The 10,592-nt window shown below is 39.4% G+C and overlaps 1 non-coding gene across 1 annotated transcript; it reads left to right on the forward strand.

The window, feature by feature from the left end:
• The first annotated feature begins 239 nt into the window (after positions 1-239).
• LOC122797391 lies at positions 240-404 on the forward strand. Its single transcript, XR_006364112.1, has one exon. It is a non-coding gene; the product is annotated as a U1 spliceosomal RNA (small nuclear RNA).
• Positions 405-10,592: the final 10,188 nt, after the last annotated feature.

The raw sequence follows: 10,592 nt of genomic DNA on the forward strand, positions 1-10,592 counted from the left end.
CATTTCTGAAAGAATGTGATGTAAGGCAATGCTAATGACAAGAAAGCTCTACTCCATGGGAAATGGTAGCTCAGTAGAATTCATTTATTTCCTGTACAATATCAGGCTCAGAATTCTATGTTTCTGTGCATATTTGTGCTACAGTTATATGATATTTCTGAAAAACTGAAGAAATTTAAGTAGTGCCTTGTTTATAAAGCAAGCTACAGAGATCTTGCATAGTGTGACTTTTACAACTCATACTTACCTGGCAGGGGAGAGACCACAATCAAGAAGGTGGTTCTCCCAGGGTGAGGCTTTTTCCTTTGCACTTTGGAGGGATTGACTCCTGTGATTACCCCAAATGTGGGAAACTCATCTGCATAATTTATGGTAGTAGGGGACTGCAGTTGTGCTGTCCCCTGATCAACTGATTAATAGATTTATTTTGTTTTTTGTTTTTTTATATATATAATTGTTTTCATTGTAAAGTGTATCATTTATATACAGTATGCAAGTATTTTTTTTTTCATTGAAGAGGATATAATATTCTTCAGTGACAAAAAGAAACATGTCATACTGGAGTACCATTACTTAGCTTTTTGCCTAAAAAATGAGAGAGAGAGAAACATTTCTGATGACAAAGTTGATCCTTATAGGTTTGTAGGTAGGTACTAGGCTATTGGCCCAGGGGCCTAAGTAAGCCTAGCCAACAAGGTTCCCTGGCTTATGCCACCCAAGAAAGTTATTTTCCTGTGCCCCTGTCGAGCAGAGCCACAGAAGTGATTCCCAGGGTGTATTTCCTATTTAGAAATTACATGACAAAAATTAATATTCTGCCTTTTAGACAGCTCAAAAAAAAATTCAGCCAGAAACATTAATTTAAATGTTATTTGTTTTCATACCGAGTGTAATTGTTTTCTGGACAGAGGCATCCCCACTCTCTTAGCATGTCTAATTTTCAAAACTATTACATACTCCTGAGTAAAATAGTCTTTGTACTGCTCAATGATTGCATGTCCTTATGTGTATCTTACAGACAAACTATACAGCTGTCATCCATCAGTGTGCATGTATCCAATGCTGCTGCTTCTTCTTTCGGCTTTTCCACAGCTGATCACCTTGTCCACTCATGATTGGCAGTGGAGTTTTACGGTGTCCAGTTGCCAGCCCGGTGCCCAAACTTCCACAGAAGGCACGCACTCGCGCCTAGGGTTAGAGTGTCCATTCGACCTACAGCATGTCTTTGGGATGTGGGAGGAAACCGGAGCACCTGGAGGAAACACACGGGACCACAGGGAGGACATGCAGACTCCGCACAGAAGGCACCCCAGTGAGGATCGAACCGGAGAACCTCTTGCTGTGAGGCGGCCACAGCCGCCCCATGTATCCAATGCTACATTCTTTAAAATGTCAACTGAATGTGAGTCAGCTATCTTGTAATGTGGTAAAATTGTATTACTGTTTCTATTTGAAGTTAATCAGTTTACTAAACGTAATCATGTATATTGTGAGTTGATAAACTGTATTATTGATTTGCCATTTCATTTGGCAAATGACTAAAAAGGGGTCCTTAGTCTGGTTCATTCCCCTGGTTAACAAACATTAAATAAAAATGTGTTTTTGGTTTGTTCAGGTTAAACATAATGTTTTTATTATTTTTTAGTTTGCAGTAGGTATTTTCCATGAAAAAGTATGGTAGCCTTCTAGTGGTATCCCTGCCTCATAGCTCTAAAGCCAAAGATTTAGAGGTAACCTCCAGTCACTGTGTTGTGGTGTATTTTTTCTTCCTGTGCTGCATTGGTTTACGCTTATTACTCAAGTCACCCTACCCCACTCAAATATATGACTACACTGAATTTGTGTGTGTGTGTATATGTGTATATATATATATATATATATATATGTATATGTAATATACACATATATATATATATATATATATATATATATATATTATATACATATATGGATCCCTATCACAACACTGACACGCCACAAACCCGACACCCAAAACACCGACACCAAAAGACCGAAAACGCACAAAACCGACAACTCACAAAACCGAACACCATAACACCGACACCCAAAACACCGACACACAAAATGTAAACTACACATTACACACAACTATACATGCACTAACCGTAACCCAAACCCTAAGGTCCGACACTACCGCACACTTACCCTACCCGCACCCTAACCCTGACTCACTTAACCCGCCACTAAACCTACAGTCCGTCACTATCGCACACTTACCCTACCCGCACCCTAACCCTAACTCACTTAACCCGCCCTTAAACCTAAACTCCGTCACTATCGCACACTTACCTTACCTGCACCCTAAGCCCGACAATACCGCACACTCATCTTTCCCTAACCCTAAATCCCTCACTATCTCACACTTACCTGTCCGCTCCCTAATGCTAAATCCCTCACTATCGCACACTTACCGACTCGCGCTCACACGTTGCCCATGTCGGTGTTTCGGCTGTCGGGATTTCACATTGTCTATCATCTCTCTCGTCAGTCTTCTCGAGTCGGTCTTCTGAGCGTCGGTGTTTTGGCGTGTCGATTAAGTCAAGGGGACCCACATATATATATATATATTATATACATATATACATATATATATATATATATATATATATATATATATATATATATATATATATATATATATATATATATATATATATATATATATATATATATGTATATATATTATGTACATATATATATATATATATATATATATATATATATATATATATATATATATATATAAAATGTGTGTATCAATCATATATGCTGTATATGTCATTGGTCTTGAGCCCTGGGTCAAAAGGGCCTAAAACAGCCAATTCACTTACATGGTTAACAAGTAATTGCACACACACACATGCAGAAACACAAACTCACACACACACACATTCAGAAACATAGACAAGCATAAACATAGATGTAAATGCACACATATCACTTAGTAGCTATTTTATTGTGTATGAACACAACTTTAGAAGTTTCATTCAACAAAATGGATGTTTAAAAATGGATAAATATAATGCAATCTATTACCAATCTTCGCCTCCTACCACCTTTTACTGTCCTTTGTTTCTGCTGCCTGGTGATTCTTTACTTAACCACATTAAGTAAATAATGCCAGTAAAAGATAACTTAATTAAATGTTTATTAAAATCTTTTCTCATAGACTGCCCGTTGCATTCAATGGACTGCTGCTTTCACTCTCTGTCTCGCACTTACACTTTCGCTATCATGCATGCTTGCAAGCACACTTGCAAATACACCCACACTCACATAAGCTTTATTTTTTTGTTTACTTTGTTTTCCTTTTTAAATTTTGTTCAATAAACAGCAAGGCTGGTTAAAGAGCAGAAAAATGATGGCTATTTGCATTTCAAATGTCCAAGCTTCACAGCAGTTTTGCTATGTGAGGTGTAAATAAGTCAGGCTGTAAGCAGTAAAACAGCTTACTTTACCTACTCAGGCATGTCCAAAGGGCAGTTTCAGGTGTACTCTCCAGTCTTAACTGGTGAATCTGGGCATTTTGAGGTAATGTTACAACTGCCTCATGTACACAGACAACCCTCTCCTCCTACCAGCAAATATATGCAAGAGATGCAATTAGACAGCCAAACTGGAGGCAAAGCTCTCACAACCCAAGACAGGAGGAACTGACAGTCAAGAGGAGAAGGAAAATACTTGCAACACACCACCAGTCTCACATAGAACTACTAAACCAACACTGGCAAATAACACACATAAATACATGAAAACAAACTCGGAGGCTCTAAATAAAAATCTGCAAAAGCAACAGAGACCTCCAAAGCAGACACCCAAGCAACCTCCACACCCCATCACAAACCATGAAACACATACGTCACATAATCAGTGTGCACGCAATCACAGCCCTTAAGGCAAAATAACATACCCAACACACTAGTAATAGGCGACTCTATAGTCAGGCACACTGATGTCCCACTAACTAGGCTGGACAAGGAGAAGGTTACAGTTAGCCGCCTATCAGGCGCCAGGATCCGCCACATAACACAAGCACTCAGGTCGCTCCAGAACAAGTACAAATATGACTCTGTCATTGTACATGTTGGTATGAATGATCTGAGACGTAGCTCCCTGGACTACATGAAAAGAGACATGGAACAGCGCTCTGATAACGTAGCTCAAGCCGGTATGACCCTGACCCTGAGTAGCATCCTGCCCTTACCAAAAATGATGCCACAGTATAAACAAAAAATGATAAATTTCAACAACTGGCTAAGTTTCTGGTGTCATTCAAAGGGGATCCAGTATCTGTCCACCTGGGATGACATGCTCGACAAGCCACATTGCTTCGCAAGAGATGGCTTGCACCTGTCACCCTTAGGCTTTTGAATGCTGGCCAAGACTTTTGCCGTCCCCATAGTGCTTTTTTAGACAAGGCTCAAAAGACAAACCCACCACCGTAAGTAGCACAAGTAACCAAAAACTAGGGTAATGCTACTCAACGCCAGAAGTCTAAACCTTAAAATGCATGCACTCAAGGCACTCCTCAGTATGGAGAACATTGATATCTGTACAGTAACAATAACCTGGTTTAAGGCTCCAGACATCACCCCAACACTACCACGCAATAACTCATACCATACTTTTCGGCCACAGAACCCGGACCGAAACACAAAAGGCAGGGGTGTATCCATATTCATCAAGGATACCCACACCTCCAGGTTAGTGGCACAGCACAATGCCTCAGAGATCATCCATGTGCAACTAACAACGGGCAAAACTGCATTTCAAATTGTAACTTGCTACAGATCACCCACCATGACCCAGGGCCCCCATTCCGCCTTTCTGGAGACACTGTAAATATGAAGGTCCTACCAAACGCCCTAATACTGGGTGATTTCAATTACCCAAACATTAACTGGGAGAACTATTCAAGTACTAACTCCCTTGCCCAACACTTCCTAGAATTTATAAACTCGAACGCCTTGGATCAGCTGGTCAACACCCCCACCAGAGGTGACAACATATTGGACCTGGTCATCACCAACATGAGAGACCGGTGTTCTACACCGGAGGTCAACCCCACGCTGGTTAGATCAGACCATAGACTAATCACTCTGGATATTCACATTCTGCCCCACCCCCAATCAAGGAAACCACCGTGAAAAACTTTTGAAACGCAAACTTCACGTTACTTAAAGGAAAACAACGTGATATCAAATTAAATAGGTCTACCTACTGTCTCCTTAAGTCCCCGTTATGTGATATAGTCCAAAAAATAAATAAATTCAGCTTAAAAAAAAAATCATCTAAACTGTTTTACAGCTTAGGCTCCCGAATTCTCCGTACTATTTTACTTTCATTTTTAAGCCCAAGTTGAAAACCGGCTAGCCGGCTCTCAAATAATTATGTCACATCTGCCATAGGTCTTCTAGTAGTTCTCGTGATGTTTCCTCCCCCAAAGTGATGTAAACTCTGCCTTATTTGCATGGTGTATAGAATCCCCTGTGATCCCCCCACATTGTGATGTCATCACTGCCTTGCCCAGCCCACTGTTACCCTGATAACATGGATTAGCTTCTGTGTGGAACTTCTTTTCTTTCGTAGTGAATCCAGTCGACTCCATTTCATGAGAAGGACTTGAGCAAAGTTTGCCTGCATCCTCTTCAGCATTTGGCTAATTCATATATCAGGTAAGTCTTATTATTTTATAAAAAATGTAAATTTACAGTCCCTGCTTCTATGCATTCCTAGCCATGATATGTTTACCTCCCGAGTGTTAAAGTGCACATTTTTACGTTTTTTAGAGTTACTGTTTGTAATGGTTGCACGTGCTTTGAATTTGTGTTAAAAAATTAGTGCTGCCGAGTTTTTAGCTTAGTTAGGTTAGCCTAGTTATTAATGTTTATCATGCCGGTTTATTTTCGTGTGCTCGTTTCAGTTTTGTATGCAATGTTGGCGTCTTCGGAATTCTTGAGTCGGCCTTGTGTTTGTGTGCATGCTGCTTTCCGGTTTCCTTCCTTCCATGCTGCATGATCTCTCATCCGTAGGTAATTCCTTGGCGTTTACCTTTTTTGAGGTCGAAAGACAGATTAAATCAATTGGTAGCAATAGACTCATTTTTTTTTCTTTATTAGTGGGGAAAGTCAGTGGTACATTGGGATACATGCATATGAACTTGGTTATGCAAATTGTCTTGTATGTTTGCATTCCCAAAGTTACGTTTTGTGTAGAACACATTTTTAAGTGCTGTAGTGGGATCAGGTATTTGTATTTTGATTTCAATATATATTATTGTCAACACTTGGTCCTGTCCTTCAGACATTATTGATTTTATTTTACTCTGCTCTGAAAATGCACTCTATTGGCAGCGCCTTTTGTACAGAGATATTTCATTTGTAAACAAAAATGCTCTAAACTGATTTGCTCTTCCAGTGGCCAGCCAGTTCCATGAAAGTGCTTTAAAACATTATATACATGGTCTTACTGTACTCAGATGTACTTAAAAGTTTCTTTCTTATTGTTATAAGCCTCATTACTTTAGTGGCAGAAATGCCAAGTTCTTCCAGTCTCTGGATCTGCAGCAGAGACACGGAGCTCTGACTGCAACCCAAGTGTCTGGGATTCATATATTGGCCCTGTGACTGGTGGAGTCATGCAGAGAGGAGGAAAAATGAAGTTATAAGGCTATTTATCTCCCAGGAGGTAGAGAGAAGTAGGTACATTCAAGCATACATTGGGCAGTTGTGATCCTGGACAGACTGGATAAACCATCTTTCTTTCCTCAAAGAGGAGCAGGGTTGCTTAGAAGTACTGTCCCTTGCAGAAGTAAGGGGAAATCACCCTCCATTAACTCATTGCTCTCCCCAGGCAGCTCTTCACTGGTTGCATGCTGAAGTTAGAGCAGAAAAAAAAATGTGAAGTGAGTGATACCTGTATGATATTTAAGATGGTAAGCGTATTTATGATGCCCGAGTGGGGTATTGTGTCGAAGGCTTTTGCAAGGTCCAGGTAGGCTGTGTGGGCTACCTTACCCTCATCTATGGCTTTGGTAGCTAAGAGAGCTCTGCCTCCAGTTTGCCTGTGTAAGTGCATCTCTCATATGTATTACAGTTTGTTGGAAGGAGGAGAGGGTTGTCTGTGTACATAAGGCAAATGTAACATTGCCTCCAGATTCACCAGCTGGACTGGAGAGTAACCTTGAAACTGACCCTTGGACATACCAGATTAGTATAGGGAACTGATTTTTCACTGGGAACTGATTTTTCACTGATCATGAAAGGACCAATCGGGAGCCTAGTACGTATGAGATGTCTAGGAGGGTGTAGTGCTTAAATTAGTTAGTGTTTCCTTATAGAATTTGAGCAAGTGCAGGGCTGTATAGGGCACAAGAAAGCTGTGGCCTCCAAGAAACTTACAACCAGTTCGGAACAGCAACTCTGCAACAGAACTTTTTTAAATTTCAGATTGTTGGAAAAAAGCAAGATTTTTTCTTTTTTTTTTTTTTTTTAGTTTTGTTTAAAGGTAGCAGAGATAAACAAGTAGTACATTATTCAGAGCAGTGCAATAAATGACCCCACACTTGAGTGCTCGGCCAGAGGCAGGTAAAATGCAATTTGATCTTTCATGTAAGAAATAATATTTTCTGCAGGTGCTGAGGTTTTGATTACATTAAGTTTGTTCGATAGAACATTGTTAGCAGTTTAGAGTACATCAGGTATGGTGATCCGCACTAGGGGAGATTGCCAAGCAGCAGTACTGGCTGCAATATATGTTACCAGGCATAATCCAATGGTAATGCAGCAATAATTTAAAAGGACAAATGTGGTGTCTACTAATAAGGTAAAATAAGAAGGTGGGGTGATTCATAAATGTTGAAATGCAGAGCTGCAGCACTTCCATTTAACAAATGTCCCTGTTCATGGTAAATGAATTGCAAAAAATGTGTCGGCGAAGAGCTAGACAGTATTCATCTGTTATGAGTGTCCACAAGTGCATATGTTATGACTGCAGTATGTAGGCAATGGAGTTGGCAGGAAAGGTTAGAACCACTGCTGGTGGCAGGTCTTAAGCTTATTTATTTGTAAGGAAATGGAGGACATAACTGGCTGAGAAAGTTGTTACCGGGACAGAAGTGGGAGAGTGTTTATTAGTAGTGGGTTTGGATGAGAGGGAATGGTAGCAGGTAGTGGTGGGATGTGTCACTGTGGTTATTTTGTATTGAAGGTTTTAGGAGACTATGTGGTGGTGTGGTGTAATATGATTGGTTACTGTTGCTATATTTAGCAATTATGCTTGCCACCAAGTAGGTAAACAGTGAGCATGTCATGGACGACTGGGTGTAACTTAATTGAACTTTTGCTGGAAATGTTGTATTTCTTTTTCAAGAACTCTTAATGTAGTGTCTCATATGTAGAACTGTTTGCATTTTTCATATGTTGCTTGAATTTTCTTATTGTTTGATACACACAATGTTTTGAAAGGTAAAAAAAACACCTCCCGCTGCTTAACCAATAATTTATCTAAAATTTTGGTAAAGTGTGATTTCAGTGTCCCAATAGCTGATGAGTTTGTTTTTGCGACTGTTGCTTTGGTGGAAAGGGACAAGCTGTTTCAGTTTACAGGAGCAGAAAGATAATGTAGTTTGTTTGCTTTTGATGCAGAAGGTTGTGGTTTCTACTCACACAGTACATGGATGCATTTGCGAAACTGTACTGCCTTCTTTCTGGTGAAGATACCAGTAACTATGAACCTGTTATAAGATTGCCGTCCATTCCCTATTGCAGTATTACCAGCTTATTGTTATGAGTGTAAGGCAAATTATTCCAGGTTCTGTGGTTTGATTAAATGGCTGAGGTGCCTTACCTTCTGTGTGGAGTCTGTATGCCTTCCCTGTGTTTGTTTCCTCTAGTGTTCTCCCATCTTACAAAGACGTGTCTGTCTGGAGTGTTTTAACATGGGCCTCTGCTAAAAATTAGCTTTTGTTCTAAGTCAGACTTTCCTGGTTAACAAATGTTAAAAATGACACGCATTTCAATATCAGAATTCATATTCTTCAGAAAGTGCATGGTAACACAATCTTTTACTCTAGCTTTTTTCCAAGTGTATCAGATTGTTCTTTGAAATTTGTCCCTATCTTTGGAACTGTATTCCCACATTATTGGCTTCATCCAGGTTTTTGGTGTTGAGGTTGAGAGCTATGGTAAGAACTGAATTCGCTGAATATGTTTGGGGGCTATATTCCCCCATTAGTGGCTTTGTCCTCTTGTTTTTTGCTACGTGGGTGAGAGCTGTACCCTTAAGAAAATTCATACTAATGCAAGACCTACTATTTTATAATCTTTCTAAGTTTATAAGAGTAATATTTAAAAATTGTACTTATTTTTGTGCCTTTGTCACACTTCTATGTATGGCTTTGTCCAGATTTCTTGCTCTGAGTTTGAGAGGTATGACAACTGTGTCAGGGCCCTCGCAGTCAGCCATCGACATTTCAAATTGTGACATACTTGTTGCACCCAACTGCCCCATGTAGTGACTCTGGAGGTGTCCAAGCAAGGCAAGGAGCAGTTATGCAGTGTAAATGTGCAGAGTATCCCCCCATCCAAGGTAGACACAAGTACTACAATGGCTTTTCATCTGTCATTCATTTTGCAAAATGTTCTGGTTTTTGTCATATTTTTATACTGTTGATTTATGCTTATTGTTCAGAAATTGCCTGTTGCTCTGTGTTTTAGTAGCAATGCTTTAATGAGCATCTGGTAAGACTGGTAATCTTGCCCGAGATTGTAAGATGCAAGTAGCAATGCTTTAATGACCATCTGGTAAGACTGGTAATCTTGTCTGAGATTGTAAGATGCAAGTACGTTTTAATAAGCATACTGTTAAAGAACTGCCAACATTGAAAGCCTTTCTGTTGTTGCCATGCAGAGAATACTTGCGTAACTAGATAACATATATAAGCCTGGGGTATTGAAATGCATATGACAGTCTTTGAAATAAAAAACATGATTACATTATTTTAAGAGCTCATTACAGGATTTACCTACAAACTAAACAGAATGCCAATCTATCGTGTGGTCCATATCCTGTACAGTAATCCTTTAAGCAGTGTATGTTGAGCTTGTTTCCTGTTTGCTTTTAGTTTTTTACTTCAATCATGTTTTCCCCATCAGACAAGTAGATAGTTGTTGTCAGGCAGCGGGTCTTTTTTGGATAACAAACATTTTTACAACTAGGGGTATCACAGAGATTGCTAGTTTCAGTATGTTACCTGGTAGTTTAATAAATTGTAATTAGGACTGGTGTACAAGTGGTTTTAGTTTAGTGCTGCTTGTTTTTCTTATACTTGATTTTGACTAGCAATCCAGTAATGTATTTAAAAAGTAATTTATTATTTCATGCCTCATCCTTTTTGTTTCCATCTACATATTTTAAGTAAGCTGTCATGCAGCCAATGGATTGAAATAGTTTTTTCCTTCTACACTTCATTTTGTCTTGATTGGACTATCATTATGATTGTTTGGCACCCACAGCAGCATATTTAATTAAAGTTAGTCTTTGTGGTTTTGGTTATAGCTCCTCCCCTTTCA

This window comes from Protopterus annectens, chromosome 3.part0 (genome assembly GCF_019279795.1).
Source record: "Protopterus annectens isolate FY-2018-M chromosome 3.part0, PAN1.0, whole genome shotgun sequence".
NCBI lineage: Eukaryota > Metazoa > Chordata > Ceratodontiformes > Protopteridae > Protopterus > Protopterus annectens.